At 36.4% G+C, this 19202-nt stretch overlaps 1 protein-coding gene across 2 annotated transcripts in view; it reads right to left on the bottom strand.

The window, feature by feature from the left end:
- Positions 1-19202, bottom strand: part of TLN2 (talin 2) — a 215958-nt gene that overhangs the window by 129726 nt on the left and 67030 nt on the right. For both annotated transcript variants that reach the window (XM_085303277.1, XM_085303278.1), the window contains exon 2: positions 13670-13752. The gene's annotated coding sequence lies outside the window, so the exon portion shown is untranslated. The remainder of the gene's footprint in view (positions 1-13669; positions 13753-19202) is intronic.

A 19202-nucleotide genomic window follows, 5' to 3' on the forward strand; every position in this document is an offset into this window, starting at 1 on the left:
TCTTCCAGCAGCCAGAAAACACAGCCTCAATTTTCCTCAAGTTAGCTTGAGGATGAATCCAAAAGCAATAAACCAATGCACCAAAAGCTGATGTTATAAATGGCAGTGAGTACAGAGCTACTGATCTAGGGCCCAGGTCCAGAACTACTTTTTCTGGAAACCTCGGGCACAGCATGCTGCCTAGAGCAGCTAGACGTCCAAGCTCAAAGAAAAAACCTTAAGCCTTTCTTCCATCAGCTGTAACATAACAAACAAGATTGTACAGCACAGAACATTGTCTATTCTACATTTGTAAGAATTCATAGACAGTTTATATCCAAGAATCTGTAATGCCTATATATACTACAAGGTCTGATAAGTTCGCATTTAAAATCTTCAAGAACCTCAGGGAAAAAAAACCCACAGTGTTTATCTGCAGTAAACAACAGTCTTAGATCACTTGAAAAACAGTAAAAGTAATGTGTCAGGATAAACTAGGTCAAGTTTAGAAAATCTGTTAAAGTTTCAGCAGTTAATTAAGCTCTTGTCTGTTCACACATAATCATACAGAAACAGTATCCATTTTACTAAGTACCCTGAAAGAAGTATCCTCAAGCAGAGTTATGTAAGAGACCAAACTAAGTCTTATTCAGAGTTGTATAGAGAACATTCAGCTTGTTAGTAATACAGTTTCAACTACAGTTTGCTTTTTAAATCAAAAGGTATATTTGCAAAGTAGTTCACATGACTGTATCTTCAAAAAGGAATATGAATTAAGGGAGTACTGGAGGAATATCGTTGTTCCCAGAGTCGAAATAGCGTTTGAGTAACCAAAGCGAACAGCTTGAGTGGAGCCTGATCTAAAGTTGAAGTCATCAGGCATATGAGAAAGAGTCCCTCATATGGCAGACAATGACTAAACTCTTTGGAGAAGTCTCTCCTTCCAGGCATTTCTTCCTACTTGGTGAGGACACTGCAGGAAAAAGTTGAAAATGGGGAACACGACCGAGTGTAGAAATCACAAGATACGAATCAACACTCTTTTGCCAGGTTCCTCTCCAAAAGAAATGTTTTCAAGCTTGAGACAAGCCCTTTTATGAGGGTGCTTGGGAGGATGGTAATAAAAATGCTCACAGATGCCAACAGTATAATTAAAACAGTGTCTGAGAGTTAGAAGAGGCGGATTTTGGAAAAACATAACACTGCTTGAAGGGTTTATTTAGGTCTGTCATAAAAGCTACACATATAGCCTGGAAAATATTTTCTGATTTCTAGTAGTTTAAGAGTACAGAACTAAATTAAATAGGATAAAAAGAATAAACAAAGATAAAAATACTTTTTCTGTGAGTTAAGCTGATACAAAAAGATTTTCCAAAGCAGCAGATTTAAGTAYTCTAATTATTTCATCCACAGATTCTAATTCTCACTGACAATGGTAATAGATTGAACTGCCAAGCAGGCTGTTAAATCCAGGCTTGTACAGTCTGTATATTTGCTCCATATTCACACTGAAATGCTATAATCTTTTGAATGGGKGATTTTTAAGTTGTTGCATCTGGATTTATAACCTTCAAACACGCTCACTTCAATGCTTCATTTTATTGAATTAATTCAAAAGGAGTCACTGAAGGTTCTGAACTATGCCTGCCACTTCTTGGCAACTACCCCAAAGTAGGATAAAATAAGCCATTTCACAGAGCTGTTAATTTAGTTGGTAAGTGACACAGCTATGATATGACCTAATGGCTTCATCCACTGTGGTCCAAACATTGCTCTACATTCCCTCAGTTTTTTTTGAAGTGATATGCATAGACAATTTAGAATATGCCTTTAGTGTTCTGTACAATAATATGCTAAGTCCATTGAACAGAAAGCCAGGGAATCTTCCCTTAGATATCAGAACAGTATTGCTAGGAATCAGATAAAAATGCCCAGGTAAATCATAAAAGGCTTCATCTACTGCTTTTCTTGCACTCTCCTGAATTTCACCTGATGCCACCCTGAAACTTTTAATTCATTTTCTGTTCTAGGAAGCTGGTACTCAACAGTTACTTCATTTATACTCCACTCTTACTACCTACCTAAGAGAACATGAAGGCAATTAATGGTCTGCTCAGGTTTCTTATAAACTTTATCAGCATACTTATTTATTTTGGAAGTTGAATTTATAAGTAAAATAAAATCTACTTAGCTACTGAAATCACAGAAAAAACCCGTATCAATCACACTCAACAGCATCATCATCCTGAATTAGATGAGGTAGACAAATCTTCAGGGTCAGCTGTGCTGCAAAAGACAAGAAAATTGTGAGGCCTCAAGTAAGATCTATTCTGTTGGTCCTGGGCTTTATGTGGACTAGTACTCTACTCTCATGGCTCTACTAGACTTCATGGGCGCTAAAATGGCTTTCAGTAAGCTTTGATCAATTCATCCCAACAATCAGTCAATACAACAGCTCTCTAAAATAGGAAGTAAGGTAAGAAAAATTATTTATCATTTATAAAATGCTATTTAGATGAATACAAGTCTAATGTAATAAGTTATTATTCCCTCTAATTAAGCAAGCCCGGAAGACCTTGAAAGAGGACTGGCAGTCACACTGACAACAAAAACTGTTGTCTCCACTGTGAAGCTCATCTGCTCATCCAGAATCCTCACAAATGGACAATTAAGAGATTCCTGACTTGGAAAACCATTATTTCATACAGACCCATCTGGACAGCAGGATGGTTGGTAGTGAGTTCAGTCATTTAGCAAAAATTTAAGCGGACAGCTTAGAGAATGATTGTCATTTATATTAAACAAAGCATGACAAAACAGGTCCCAGTAAGAAAGTCATTTCTATTCTTCAAGCAAGGTAAATCAACTTTTCCCTCTTTGACTATATAGTTGCAGTGCATTAAAATTCTTCCTATGTTAAAACAGCCATATATAGAAAAACGGAAAGCACCTTAATTAGTATTAATCCAAGTTTTATTTACATCTTCAGTGCTACTAAGCTGGCCAGGAATAAAAGTGATAGGAAAAAAAGACATCTATGCAAATGAATATGTTTCCTCTGACAGTGATTTTGCTAAGACAAATATATATATATATATATATATGTATATTAAAAAAAAATCAGCTAAGAGGCTACTGAATGTTCTCTTTCTTTCTCACAAGGATATCAGTCCAGAACTTCTCAGTACAAAACCCTCCCACTCCCAATGGCCAGCATGTGACAACATTAGCTTAACACATGACATATTATATAAAGCAGATTTTTACTAATACTGATGCTTCCATCTTGTTAAACCCTGCCACTATGCGTCATTTGTACGAGACGATTTCTTATTACAGTTACAATAACAAAACACTGGCACACAGTGAATAAAAATATATTGTGAAATGTCAAATAATTAACAGAATCTGAAGATACAAACAATGGTGACAAAGGCGTAAGATTCACTCTGAGGTAAATATTATAAGGTCATTCCAGAAGCTACACTATACACTAATATTGATTAAGTGAAATCATCATTTAGAATCAGACAGTATTAGAAAGCGTGTAAGAAGTCATATGGTACCGATCAACTGTAAAAGGACTGAACTACTGATATACTTCTAATACTTAAAGTATTTGACACTTTGAGCTGTATATAACACATTTTTAAGGGTCATCTTTTCTGCAACTCTTAAGCATCTCTTATTGTGGTTAACAACAAGTGCATTGTTATTTTTCAACAATTAACAGACTTTTGAGATGAGAACTACTGCATAAATAAACTGTGTTGCTGTCCTGGATTGCTCTCTTCGAGATGGAGTGAAGCGCAAGACCAAAGGAAGCACCAGTGAAATTGCCTGACTAACAAGACGCCCAGGTTAGGGAGAAAACAAAACAAAACAAAACAAAACCTCCACCCCTCAAAGTTAAAATTGCAGAATAGTCAACATCAACCTAATAACCAGGCCAGCAGTAGCACTTAAATGGAAATTGTTGGAGGCAAAACACTTCTCTTTTGGATTTCTATTAGGAACCACACTGTACATACGGCTATAGATGCGGAGTCAAAAAGGAAAAAGCCACCCCACTAAAAGCTTCTCATAAGCACTTTTCAGACTTTGGCATGTATATTTGGTGCCACTTACACAGAACATTAGTGCTGCAATTTAACATGAATTTCTCCCAGCAAACACTTGGACAAAAACAATAGTTTTGTTGATCCAATCCAATGCAACTTGCCAAGACCTCACTGAAAGGCCTCGGACATGAGTCATGGCATTAAGTCTTTAGCAAGTAAGTTGCATGATAATTCACTGGAAGGGATTTGCACCAAAGAGATGCTGACAACAGAAATTTTGAAGGGACAGCAAGTGAAGAACCTAACCTAGTATCTGTAATTCATATCTGCATCTTCCAATAGAGCTTGCTGAAAGTTCCCTGAAGAAGCAGGTTATTCAGGCTCAAATGCTTGAATGACTGACTCCATCGGAACAATTTCTTGAATGCTGGCTTGTAAAGTGATATCCACTAGAATTATCCCACAACAGTTCATGAGTTTCCTTGTAACAAAACATGGGATGTTAGAAGCCAAGACATCAGGCAGTTTGCTCAAGACCTCCCAGAATACCTGTGAAATACAAAACGCTTTTCAAGTCCTGAACCACTATCCTATTACTTCTCCAGAGTAAATCCCTATTCCTACGTAAGGACCTAAATGTGCCATTTAATCATATTGCAAGACCTTGAAAGATCTAAAAAGTTTTTAGACAGCAAAACCTATACCCCTTCTAAAAACCTAACCAACTGACACATCCAAAATATCTAGTCCTTGAATAATGATATTTCAGGAGCTAGTAATAGTATTACTGAAGTTGATGTAATTTTTGAAGTTGAAATGAGCAAAAATCCTTAATTGGACATAGGTCAAAGTGACTGAAAGAAACTGAAGTTTTAGAGGTGGAAGGAAAGAAATAGATTCCTTATCTTTGAAGAAACAAAGATGAGTTAACTAAAATAAGAGTTCTTCCAGAGGATCTGTATATACACACGTAAGAATTTCTTCTGTAATAAATTTAAATAAAACATTATACAGCTTCTCTGGGCAGAAAACCACTATGACTGATTAAACCAACCCCCCAAAAGGGAAAAACTATCCAATACTTCTGTTCACATGATGCTTGCTGTTTTAAGATAAAGTCTTTGCCAAACACAGATTAGRTTAGCAGAAGATTTACAAAAACAGTCTCATGGATGACTGTTCCAAAATGCCAGCTGCACATTCAGAGGTTAGTAGGTATGTTAAGGCAAACTAAATGCAATCATAAAGACATTATACAACTTCTAAGAAATTACTACTTGTGATAAAATTCAAGTCAATTCATCTATTTTTTGGGTAGGATGATGATCCTTTTTCCTGAACTGTATACATAATTTATACAGTTAATATTTACCATAATGGCATCAGGCTGCTTGTCAACTTTGCTGTATGCTACTGCAGCATGCCAGGACACAGCCAAAAGCTCACCAAATCTAAACAAGCACTTTCACCCGTCCATTTCTCCCTCTCCCTTTCACAGACTCATTAATGTATAGAAAAACCCTCTACTTCTTCTATTACACGAACAGAAGAAGAGTGCAGAAGAAAGGCAGAGTGCATGCAAGAGCCCTACAGCATACACAGCAGCAGTACATAAGCCACACTACTCAGCTGCTCTTAGATTAACCTCTTGGTACTCATGGGTACCCTTGGGACTATTCCAGACTAGCATTTGCTGGTGTCAATACAGGTAATCACCTCTGCAGGTTTGCTGATTCCTCCCCCCTCACAACCTTACCATCACACGTGCACCCTCAAATCATCAATTTAGAAGCCTCAGACCATTCCTATCTTGCCCTACAGATTTGTTCATAACTTGTTCAATTTTTCCTCAAGAATAGTATTTTGTATTACAAATGTCATCGCTCATTGCCCATTGTATGATATCCCAAGGTCCAAAGAAAGAGATTTGCAAAAGAATACACATCCTGAACGAACAACTGTTCCTACTTAAAAAAAAATCTTGCTGAAGCTTTTACAGTGGACATTCATTAAGAGTTACCTCCTTGTTCCAAGCTCATCCAGAGAAATCTGGTAAAGAATGAAAAACAAGTAAATACAATTGCACTGAAAGCTAAACTCCAAATCAGCTTAATGGATATTTTCTGGGTAGCACAGTTAATTCAACCCAGTACCTTTCAAATCATCTTAGTGGAAAGGCATAACTTGAAGTAATTCATTTAAGATCGCCATATTTTATATACAGGCATATGTGCTTGAATTCTCCTTTGGTATTTCAGCTTAGCTTTTCTAACCACTGCTAAAACTAAGAGGCATATGACATATGCACAGATCACATCAGCACAATCTCACTGGACTGTAAATGTGAGGTTACAGACTGGGCCACTGTTACATCAGTTTTCTTTGTTTAAAGAAAAATAATTGGCTATAGTTCAAAGGTCTACATCTAATTGCAAATAAATTCTTCATTCTAACAGGAATAAAATTAAGTTTTTAAAGAATACGGTTATTGTTCGGCAGAATTTCTCTAATTAGTGTATTTAAAGGTGTACCTGAGGTTAGGTTGTGTATTTTCAGTACGCTACTGGGCTTTAAGGCTCATGCTTTTTCCTCTTCTTATCTTCAAATACAAAGCAGACCAGCAGCTCTGTCAATCCATATTCAAGGGTTCCTTTTCACACTCCTGTGCTCTGTTTGCGTGTGGTTTTCTTCACACATAAAAAATTTTTATTAAATGTTTCATTAATTTTCAGTAATCATCTGCCTTTAACTTACTATGAACACGCATACCTGCTGCAGTATATCCAACCATCATTTCCACAGACAAACTACAATGGTAAATAGTTAATTTATGATATATTGATATACATATTCACACACACTTCTTTCTGCCTCAGGAAGTCTTATGCCTTTTGTGATGAACATGACAGAGCAATGAAATTAAAACAGGTTTCAATACACAAGTATACAGAAGACAGAACAAGAAGGAAATAAAACAACCCATATTAAGTTATTAGCAAATAGATCAATTTTTCCATTAGCATCTACAAATTCACTATAGTGATTTCTCTAGGATACTCTTATTTCTGCCTGATAATATTTATTATGAAATTCAGAACAAAGCTGACTGCTACTTGAGTCTAACTTGTGGTTAATTCAGGTACGTTTCTGCCTCTCTAATGCTCTGGCTTGATTCCATCTCTTATCATAATATTCAAACAACTTTTGCTCACGAGCAATCACAATTTGGAATCAACGTGTTTAGAATCTTTTTTTAAATATATTAAATTAAAATTTACCATTCTTTATCTACACAACATCTATAAAGACAGTAAAATATACAAAAAACGACATTGCACATTGGTGAAGACAGCAATAACAATCAAGTGCTCACAGAACTGTGTGATAATTACATTCCATCCTGGCAGACCCTAGAGCAGTTCATACATACTCTACAAATTACCAGGTACATTCACAAAAGAAGTCCAATTCAGCTACAAAACAAAATAGAAAAAACAAAAAACCCCAGCACATTCCCGCTCTTCCAAGCACCATTGTCTTCTTCGGATCTAGCTAGAATACCAAAGAATTTTCACATGGTATTGCAGCAAGCTTAAATGAGCTGAATGCATGCTCCTCTCACTTACTAATGTTAGCAACTGAAGAGAAAGGAGGAGGAGGAAAGGAAGAAAAACAGGGTGTCTTGGTACTTAACTGCTTCATGTCATCTCACAGGTTGAATGCCCTCTGTTGTAATGATTTGAAAACAGGTTCCTCCGGAAAAAACATCAGGCTTCTCTGTGCTTTCTGCTTACTAAACAGTATAGTTTTCATTTTAGAAAAAACTTAGAAGCTTTTTTCAAGATAAGAAACAGTAACTTGCTAGCCAGATGATGAGCTCTGAATAAGACACGTAGAGAGGAAAACAGAAAAAAAAAATTAGTAGAGAGGAAAGGAACAAGACCTATGGCAATAGGCTGCAGAAGGCTCAGTTACTACCCAAGGCATGGAGGCTGGTCGTGGCAGTGGAGAAGTGGAGCAAAAGCAGGGAGCTCCCACCTGCCAAGTTCACGTCTCGCAAGGGCTCAGAAGGGAGCTCTGCAGACATTTCAGTCTATTGTGTTCAAGGACTGCACCTAGCACAATTTCACTCCAACAGACCCTCACTATTCTACATTCCAGCTTTACTTCCTTATTTGTAAGCACTAAAATACCTTCAAAGAATTGAAACGTGGCTGGAAGGGCAACGGGTGCAAGCTGAAGATGGAAACGATTAGGACCAGTCAAGACCTGACTGGCTTCACTCAGTGAGAAGGGAGTCTGAAACTCTAGAAAAATTATTGCATTATGAAGGGGGATCTAGAGACCCAAACAAGCGAAGAAAGGTAAAACCAGCTACTCCTTTCCTAGAAAGGATTTTTTTTCTTTTTTTTCAATTCCCACTTTCTGCCCCCAAATACACACACGCACACTTTTTTTTTTTTTTTTTTAATCATGCAGTAGCATCATGGAAAAATGCCCAGTGACACAGCCACAAAGTGAAAGAGGACACAGAGAGTAAGATATATGAGGAACCTAACATCCATTAGAGTGATTGATTCAAGTAGGTACCGTAACACTTGTTTGTAGTTGAGAGCACATCCCATAACCACAAAGGTAAAAACCTTACAGCTACAGGATAAGGAAGAGAGGAAAACACAAGCTTGGTGTAATCTCTATGAAGATTTCTAGAACTGGCCTAAACTTGAGAAAAAACAATCTCCAAGGAGCCCAGGATGGAACCTGCAGTGTGCGCACACATACACCTTTAATTATCATGGCTTTTAAACCTCGTATATCAGTGTGAAATGTAGCAGTTGAAGAGAGATTGAGGAAAAGACACTATTCCATAACACTACCAGTGCAATGAGTGCTCTGCAGTTCACCTTCTCCTTCCTGCCTTTCCTCTCTCCCCATCATCTCTGACTAAATGGCTGACTGCTATAGCTGTAAATTTAAGACTTAAGCAACACACATCATGCATTTAAATGCAACCTTTACATTGTAACAGCAGCCTCAGCATCATTAATCGACTCCCAATGCAATGAATCTTCTGTTGCAGCTGAAGTATTGAATTATATATTTACAGTCTGATTAATAAATAATAGAATCCCTCAAAAATGTGAGGTATCCTATCAATAGGCTTGCAACTGAAAGATATATAGAGAGAGAAAAAAAAGGAATATAATTAGCTTTTTCTTCATGTAAAGCAAACATAAGATATTTCCCACAAAGTTATACATTATAATACATTTAGGGTATGCATATTCTGTGAAAGAACTTAAAATAATACATCTTACGTTCATGGAAAAAATGAGCTAATTGCCAATATTAATGATGTTACCCCCCTTTTTTTTTTTTTTTAAAACTCCACAGTTAAAAAAAATAACACAAACTGCTGATTTTTTACAAGTCATTTACCTAAAACAAATTAATAATTAAGCATTGTGCTAAATCTTGTATTATGTGCCTGAAGGATGAACAGTATTCATCCAACATTACACAATTTAAACCTGCACTAGAATTCTTATGCATAAACATGAGATTACTTGACCTAGTTTTTCAAGCCTTTTACATCCCTYGTATTCTTACAAAAATGTTCCATTATATGGAAGAGTCCTTTTATTTTATTTTCTTGTGCAACTCCAGTCATGTCCTTTAAGATCTACTTTACTGTCACAGCTAAGCAGCATCACTGCCAGACAGGAGTGAAATGATGTTTTCTTAGGCAATACTTTTCATGCTTATTATGGCCTAACACCAACACCGCTATTCCCCAATCCACTCTGTATTTTACGTTAAAACAACCTGCAGATTTCTTTACAGTTCCAAGTTCTATTCATATCCTATCCTATTCCTTTGGTGTAAAATACACATCTCCTTCAAAATGGGAAAGTATCAAAATGCTGAAATTAAAAGTTAAAACCACTAAGCAAACCAAGTGTTAAAAACATGACTCTCTCCAGCCTTGGCAGGAATTGCAATTTTATTGTAGTTTCCTACTTGCTTATGACGTGCTGTGTCACAGCTATGCTCTTCAGTGAAGTGCCTATTTCCTACGGAAAACAAGTAGTATAGCAGCTGTTCAAGTAAAACTTTAGTGTTTAAGGGAAGCTATTAATGAGAATTAAAAGTAACACCTGTGGCTTTAGGATACTGCCTAGGGAGACCTGCATCCTGCTACTGATTCATCTAGATTATCTTCTGCCCCAAGCAGTCTACTTCCCCTCCCTTGCTTTGTCACAACCAGCGTTTTACCACAAGAGCCTTCTTCCACCAGGCATTTGCACAGTGCTTTTCTTGAAATACGTGACAGCTGCATTTCAAATTGTTTGCGAACTTCTCATGTTCAAGAACATGGTTATATACTTCACTGAATCTTAAAAATATGGAAATGGTGAAAACTTGTGTGGAATGATGAATTTCAAATACAAGTTAGATATGTCTTGCTGTTGTAATGAAAGAAGTAAGATTAAACAAGTCAAATGTAATTTTTCATGGACCCTTAGAAGTAGAAAACTTTGCCCCAATTATTTATTTCTTCCCTAAAAATTGGTGTCAGCAAAAAGTTGTAATTACTGTTTCAGATTACAGAATAAAAAGATGAAACCGCCTCAGAATAAATCATTTTAACAATAAACCATTTTACTGGATTCTCATTTGAACAGATTCTTCACATGCTCATACAGCAATTTAGAAAGCAATCATTCAATAGCCTTTCACTCATTTTTATCTTTTCTCCATGCATTCCCAGCACTACAATTGTACAGATAAGCAGGTGCTTGTCCTTACAAGCTCCAAACAAAAAAAAAACAAACAAACAAAAAAAAAATTCTTCAAGGGTCTTATTCTAGCACACACATGCAAAGATAAAACAAAACTTTCATCTCAGGGTGACAACTTGGAACATTCAACACACACAGCATAAGGAAATTGCTTTAGCATCCCGCAAAGAAGAATGGGGACTTTAAACAAGTTGGCAAAGGCATCCCCTTCCCCAGATCAAACTGGGCACAAACACAAATTCGTAAGACAGGGAGCAGCACTCACAATTCTTCAAGCCCAAGATTTAATTCTGAACTATTTGCCCTTTGGACTGTAATGGCTGCAGCTGAAAAAACTAGATGCTAAGGCATAAAATTTATCCATAATCATTCCATGCACGGTAATATTAACATTGCTTTAGAAAAAGCTATCCAACCATCCCCACCATTAAAATAATATAATTAACTAGCAAAGTATATAATACAATGATATTCTTTCTTATTTTTTTCCTTTAAAAACTGATGTTATTTAATATGAAGTAGCACCTGGGGATGCATCCTCCAAAAACAGTATTCTAGGATGCTTTCACTTATCATGAAAAACAAAAGTAAACAGACAGTCTAGCCACCTTTTTTTTTAAAAAAAAAAATTTTTAAAGGCCTCATTCACCACCCAGTGCTAACATATTGCCTAGCCTGTTTTTCAAATTGATATTCTTCTAGCCTCTAGCTAAATGAGGAGAGTTTTCAAGAATTTCTTTTCAGAGAACTGCTTGGTAATCCACTCAAAAATCAACAGCATTAAGTACCTTTAAAAATTTTAAGTCATTATTGACAAGTGAACAACCCTCTCAAAGCCCTATGGTGCAAGTTTACTTAAACATCCCAAGTTTCTCATGTCTTAATACCTTGAACTATCTGATGCAGAAAAACCACTGAGTCAGACAGGCAAGCAGTAGCTTCCTTGGATATTTCCAAACATACACATTGTCATTAACCCTCAAAAAGTCCTCCCCTGAATGGGATTTCTGCAAAAGACAATCACATAACACTAAAGCCAACCAAACAAATTTAAGAGATCTTTAGATTTTGTTTTCCTTCCAGCATATGCATGCAGAAAAGGACTTGAAACAGCTGACATTGATCACTGACAGTGATCCCACCAGGTGACTCTGCTGATTTTCTGCTACCACTGGGATACTGTTCTAGCTCATAACTGTACAGAATCACTTAAGTTCATTCTCCAGCACTCATGGGTACTCTCTCAAATGATTTCCATATCCTGAAAGGGATGTAGTCTAAGTAAGATTTAGATTCAGACTTGCACTTTCCATGATCAGTTCAGTAGAAAGCTTTCTTCAAATATCAAAAGTCATACTAAAGCATGTTGTACAGCTGTCAGTAAACCAAGATTTCATGTGAAGAGGTCACTGCATTTCTCAAGGACAACACTTCATTCTGAAGATCATTCTCCTGCCATTCACTAATGTATACAAAAGCCAGTAACACTGACATATCACTGACAAAAAAGAGGAAAATATTTGTGTACTTTGATTCATTCATAAATCAGGCCAACATGAATGAAGTGAAAGTGTTTCCTGGTGAAAATCTCCATTCACAAATACAAAATCAGGAACCCTCCTAAAAGCACCTATTATGTATGATGAGTAAATATTTATTAATCCAGTTCAATCAGTTGGACTGCCAAACATAATTAGTATGACTACACTAAGAGAGAATATCTTAATGAATAAAAAAAGGCTAATTAAGTTCTACATCTATTTTATTTGATACCACACTTGATGTCCATGATTTGGTAACAGTGTCAGTGGAACAAGGGAAAGAAAGGCATAGGAAAAGACTATTTAATGAAGTGATAAATCTTAAAAGCACACAGGTTAGGCGGTTCTTGCTGACAGGCTTGACTATAAGAATGCACTATAAATACTTAGCTCTACCTACATAATAGTAAGAACAAAGCAGTTAGCATTACTAACCGTCCAGCCATCTTAAAGATTAGATTACATCTACAATGAAATACTCCAAGTAACCATTTACTCTACCGATTTCACATAACCTTGTCCTGAAACATACCTGATACAAACTGATATGCTACATTAATTATAGGCTGTTCTGAATGTTCACTAAGGGCATTTTTCAAGCATSGAGGACACTAGCACAAAATTCCATTAATGACCTTTCAGTATGACGAGCACCACTTCCACCACATAGAGCTACAGAGAGAGGAACAGTAACATGCACAAGGTCAAAATAACGCCAGTAGATTAAGAGCGTACAGCAAAATTCACAACACTTGACCAAAACCAGCCTTACCACTTTATATGATTCTCACTTTTCAAAGCACAAGAGTAGAAACAATGAAAGTATAAGTCTTTCACGTTTGCCTAGAATTCATTTTCCATGTTCTTTTTGCTATCTTTCTTACACGCGTTAAGTGAAACCAAGTTAGTCATCTTCTCAGCTGTTTGTTCTCACACCAATGAAAGGCACAGCCCTTTCTTTTATGGCTTAGAGAACTCGCTTATGATTTCTATCCCTCAGTCTCCCTGGAAGCTGGTTAAAAATAGACAATAACTGTAATGGTCAGGTTTGTCCTCCTGGTTAGTTATCACAGTGTTTACTTGAAGTTTCAGTATTTGCACATTACATTTATTCTTCAACTTGATTATTTTTTTTTTAAACACACAAACGTAGTCATAGCTTCAACAATTTCATGCATTCTCCAAAGAAAAGATCACACTGATCTTCACAGGCAGTAAATGGAAGTTTTAAATCAATGTAAGAGTTTCCAAATAATAAAAGAAATTAAAGTAAACAGAATCTTACCTCAGAATTAAACTTCATTTAATAGAAAATAAGTTTGTCTGAAAGTACCGCCTGACCATGTGGAATGCTTCCAGTAAGCAGGTCTGTAACACAAGAAACAAACAAGTTACTTCCTTATCCCCAAATGATTCTTTGCTAGTTCTTAAGTACCTTCTGCCAGCACACTGGAAAGGAAGCAACTCAGGAAGTTATGAGTTTCCTTTTCTCTTCAGGAGTCAGAATTTACATTGCCAAAAAGAACAGCTTTAAGTTCAAGAAAATAAAATTCAGTCTAGGTTTCCAAATTACTCACAGTTAAAATTTCCTAATAAATGACCTCTGAGCTTATGCATATAAATACCCTGAATTAGTAAAAGAGGAACTTACAATGCTTTCAGCACAAGCCTGGGTGTGCACATGAACTACGCACACAGTCACAGTCACCTCTTAAGGCTGTTATTACGCATCACCAGCGCTTTTGTATGGTATAAGGTCTTTTTGTGGAGAAACTTATTGTGGAAAACCGTTTAGCAGAATCCTCAGTGGGCCATTTCCCTTCATACTGAAATCCTTTCAGAGACTGTGATCACAGAAAAACAAAAATACCCGAGTTAATAGATCTATTTTGTTTCTAAGACATGAGAAAAATGTTAGTTCGAGGTTTTGGTTGTTTGGAGGTGGGAGGAGATTTGTGTGTTTTTTGTTTTTAGGTTTTTTTTTAAAAGCAAATGTAACATACAGTTTTTTTTTTCTCATCTCATGAGGAATTCAATTTTAACATCAAAAACTGCAATTCAACAATTCCATCCTCCTCCCCATCCAGAGCTGTGAAGAGAGCAACATCTTCTCCTTGAACATGCCAAAGACCACAAGGTACTCCGGCCACTTCTGTAAGCACAGCAATAGGTCTGGACACACAGAGGATGGCCCAAAGCTTGCTCTGAGGAAGTCAAGGGTTTGTATATGCTCCAGCATGCAGACTGCAACTACAAGAAGTTTTTAGCCTTACTTCTGGATCTCTTGGAGCATGATAAGCAAAAAACTCATGGGAAATAGATCCACATTGACTATCCAAATTTGAAACTAGTTTACATATGAATTTGGAAAGACCAGGAATTCAAATGTAAACAATCAGACAGTTCAAAAGGTCTCTTAACTGGAAAAGCCTACAGTAACAGAATAATTGATGTAACACTTCACCAATCACCCAAAGCTATACAGGCAAAAAGATGTTTCTAATATAATTAAATCTATCGTAGGATTTTTCTCTTGGATATGCTGTTCAGAAAAGTGATCTTTTTTCCTTTTAGTGGATTTAAGCCACATGAGCTCTACATCAACTAATCTACTAACTCTACACCAGGCCAGATTAAACATGCTCTACTTTAAGATAACCATCTCAGCACCCAATAGATCACTTGCATTTACACTGAAGTTAGTATCATAGTAGCATGCTTTTAAAAACAAAATTCTAATCCACACATATTCAACCTGTAAATGAAGATCAAATTTCCAGTAATAGAAAGTATGTACAATTAAGTTTAACCAAAAAGTGTGCTACCAGCACACTAGATGGATCTGCTAAAATTGAAGGTCTTTCAACTGAAAAACAAATCAGGATAAAAGCAAGTTCAACGTGAAAAATGTCTGCATAGCTAGCAGATTCCTAAAATCTGTTTTCAACATGACTGTAAAGCATTTCAATCCCTTACAACAGACCATGCCTTCATTCTGGTGTCTCTAACTCCTCTCCTTTGCTTACAAAACCTCAGAAGCCCTTTCAAATCCCCAGCATCTGAAAGCATCAAGCACCCAAGTCGTTCATTTATCAACAAGAATTTAAATGGTTGGGAACTTATTTTACAACCTGCTCTTTTTAGATGCAGTTAATAAAARGCCCCAAACCAAAAAAAAATAACCTTTGTTTTGGAGTTGCTAACCAAAGATGATGCTACAGTTTCCCTGCTCTGACAGAACTAGAAATTTGTTTTTCTCTAGTTCATTGGGAAGGCCTAACTACTTGCACCAGCATTTACCAGAAACAGATTGGGAAGGAAAGCGATGAAGAATGGCAGTTTTTCCATTTTATAACAAGGGAAGAAGCAAAACAGTGCTTTTACACGTACTAAATCCAAAATCCAAAGGAGCTAGCGAATAGAACAACAGGTTTCAAAATTTTAACTTAAAATACATTTCCAGTTATCTGAACAAATGAATTTATCTTGTAGAGTCTTAAGGTAAAATAAAAATTGCTTATACTACATTTTAATACTAGCTCAAATAAATGTAACTATAGGAAAAATGTTTATTTTTCAAGAGGGTTCATTAACACTGAAGAAGCCATCTACTTTTCTACCTTCCAAAGTGATAACTGGAGCTAAACAAAGCCTAAAAATGAATAATCGTTGTTTATTCATTCTGATTTCCTCATTGTCCTCACTTCCTGGAATGTAGCCAGATGATGAAACTCAACTGCCCAAAGCTCAGTCAGCAAATTGCCTGCCTGTAACCTCCAATTTGTAACCCCTGATTTGTTGGCAGAATGATCCTGCTATCCAAATTTTTAACTGGGGAAGAGGGAGAGAAGGAAACGTGTGCATTAATAAAGCACCTAATTCTGGAAATTCACACAAAACTCATTGCTGCTAAGTATTTGGATTTTTTTTTTAAGCTACAACCTCCAAGGTTTTTTTTAATTAGCTGCAAGTAGGTATCTACAAAGTGGTTTTGTTTTAAATACTAGTGATATTAGCCATGCAATAGGAATATTGAACAAAAGAAATGAGTGCGTGGCTAGGATGTCCTTTCTCAATACCAAATCATACACTTTGAATATCATGAATTAGAGGTAAACTACAGTTTTGTCCTTTAGTTACTTTTCAAGTATTCCACGTTCAAGATTCTTGCTGTTAATATAGCTAAACCTGACAGCATTTTGACTGCAGGCTCACTGAGATTCCACTGGTAAATTCCAGCATCCTCTTGTACTATGTATTCAAATATGGAAAATATTTCTGTCCACCTATTCCCCTTGAGTTTGTGTAGGTTTTGCTATGCTTTTTTTAATTACTATTTATTCATAATTGTTGTGAGCCAAACATTGCTATAAAAAGCAAAAGCAAATCAAAATACATGGTCTATTAGATAAAGCATGGATTCCTATATTTTAGTCCAGTTGGTATGCATCACCATATTACTCCATCTTCCTTCCTTAATTAATTTAATTGCTTAGTTTTTCTGAGTTATAAATGGAAAACAGGATTTTCTTCCAGCACATTGGAAAGATTATCTAATGAACATTATATACTCCAAAACTTGATGTTCTGTGCACACAGTAAAATTTATGAATGGCCATTCTAAGTTGGCACTAATTCAGCTAACACTATCAGGCATGACTTGCTTTTCTTCTTTCCAGTTCTTATCTCCTCTATCTATTTGTCTTGTTGTATTATTTTACTCTTGGAGTCTTTAACATACTACTAAATGGATGCAAAACATACAGTAGCACAAAGTCAGAGACAGATTAAGTATGATGTTCAGAAACCAAATCCTTGCTATCAATCCCATCTCTATAAAGTAAGGCTGAATCTAGCCGAACAGGTAACAAGACGACGTAAGAAAATGGTCTTGGCAGCCACTCCTAATACATAACCAAGGGCATATTCCAGATGACACGATAGAGTCCAAGTTATACGTAAAAGCAGATTCCCACTTTTCTTCAAAATTCTTAAAGAATCTACTTCTTGTCAAGGTTTCTTTTGATTTCTTTGCATCTTAAGCCTTGATTTCAGCTACTTATATGGAAAAAAAGATTTTTTCCCTAGAAGACAGCTCCTGAAGTATTTCCTCTTTTCTCTCTTCCCACACTGCTCTAATCTGTAAACATCACAACAGAAAAAGATGCATTCTRCAAAGCAATACTCTAAAAGACTCACGCTCCTATACAACTGACGCGGGAAGGTTTGACGCATGCTTAGATATGATACATTGCGCATTCAATGAGCCTTAAAAGATTTTGCAGTGTTAGCAAGGGAGTAAGAAAGCTCTTACTTCTAGCCACCACTAGACAATAAACAGCCTGGAAAGCAAAGTAAAAAGGATTTTCATCTGGCAAGGAGCTACTGAGCAGGAGAGGAGTTCTTATATTCTGAGAAATAATATAGCATAGAAAAGATACATAGCACAGAAAGGCCTCAGAGTGGACTAGTGCAAACACACGAACATATTAGAATATTATGGTGAAATTTAACTCTACATCCTTTTTCATGTAATGTTTCATATTACTTCCACCTTTTTTGATAAGGCTATAGATCTTTTGACATAAAAAAAGGAAATATGAAGATTAAAGAACAACCATTCAAAGGTTGGCCTTGGGGCGAAGATTGTGACCAGTCCTCTAGGTCTCAATTTCCCATTTTATTTGATGTGATAATGTTCAATTACCTTCTATTGGTAAATGTAGCATTAACACGACACTATCAGGTCTACTGATGACAAGACTACAAAATGTAAAGGAAAAAAAACCACACATGTATTACAAGTTCAAGTCAATTAAAATTCAAACCGATTGTCTGGAAATGCCAGATCACCAGCATTTCTGTTTCTGTTTCAAGACTAAGACTGTATTCTGCTTACTATCAGCAGGAGCCATCTGAATCACATGAAGAAGTGGGGTGGTAAGACGCCACCAGAAACATACTTGAAAACTACAGCAACAACGTTAGTTGTTCTACGAAAAAATCTTAACTTACTGGAAACAGTCAAACATCTCAGCAATACTGAGCTGTCATGCAAATTTACTTAGTAAAGATAGACATAAAAAAAACAAGCAGTAGCTGTTTTGTTTTCCTACGGATCAACACAGGATTTTTCACAATCAAAGTAAATCAGCATTTATAACGATGAATAACCAATCCCATCTCTGTACACTGCAATTAGAATTTTACACACACTTTCCCAGAATAAGTATGCTACTTACTACTACAGAACAGCATAGCACACCTGGAAACAGATGGATTTAACTGCAGTTAATGCCTACAGCTTCCTCTTCTCGAGAGCAGAGTGGTTCAAGTAGTGTACGTAATAGGGCAGCACGAGCAGGAGTCAGTGGCACCCAGCAGGGCACCCTCCAGAGACACAGTGCCGTACGGAACACCACACCAGGACAAGCGCGCGTGGAGCCTAGTGCGCGTGTGCGCCCAAGGGGGCCTGCCCCTCCAGGCACTCACACAGAGAACACTCATCCACAGCATCGAACAACGAGCTGTTAGAAACCTTTGCCCACAACTGTTTGAAGAAGTTCTCATTTTAAGAATTTTCAAATTGGTTTATATTAGGTTTTAATTTGGATAACAGTTCATTACAAAAAGCCATTAAGATAAAGCTTTAAATATTTTATATAAATATTTCACCAAGGTACTATAACTAAACTAAGCATGAAACATTGAGCAATCGTATCATAACCATTACTATACTCCTCCTAGTTAATAAGCAGAATAGTTATTAAATTAATGAGACTTCAGCCTCATTTATGCCTGCAGCCTTATTTCAATTA

This window comes from Rhea americana, unplaced genomic scaffold (assembly GCF_003343005.1).
Source record: "Rhea americana isolate MKP2758 unplaced genomic scaffold, rheAme1 scaffold_2, whole genome shotgun sequence".
Lineage (NCBI taxonomy): Eukaryota > Metazoa > Chordata > Aves > Rheiformes > Rheidae > Rhea > Rhea americana.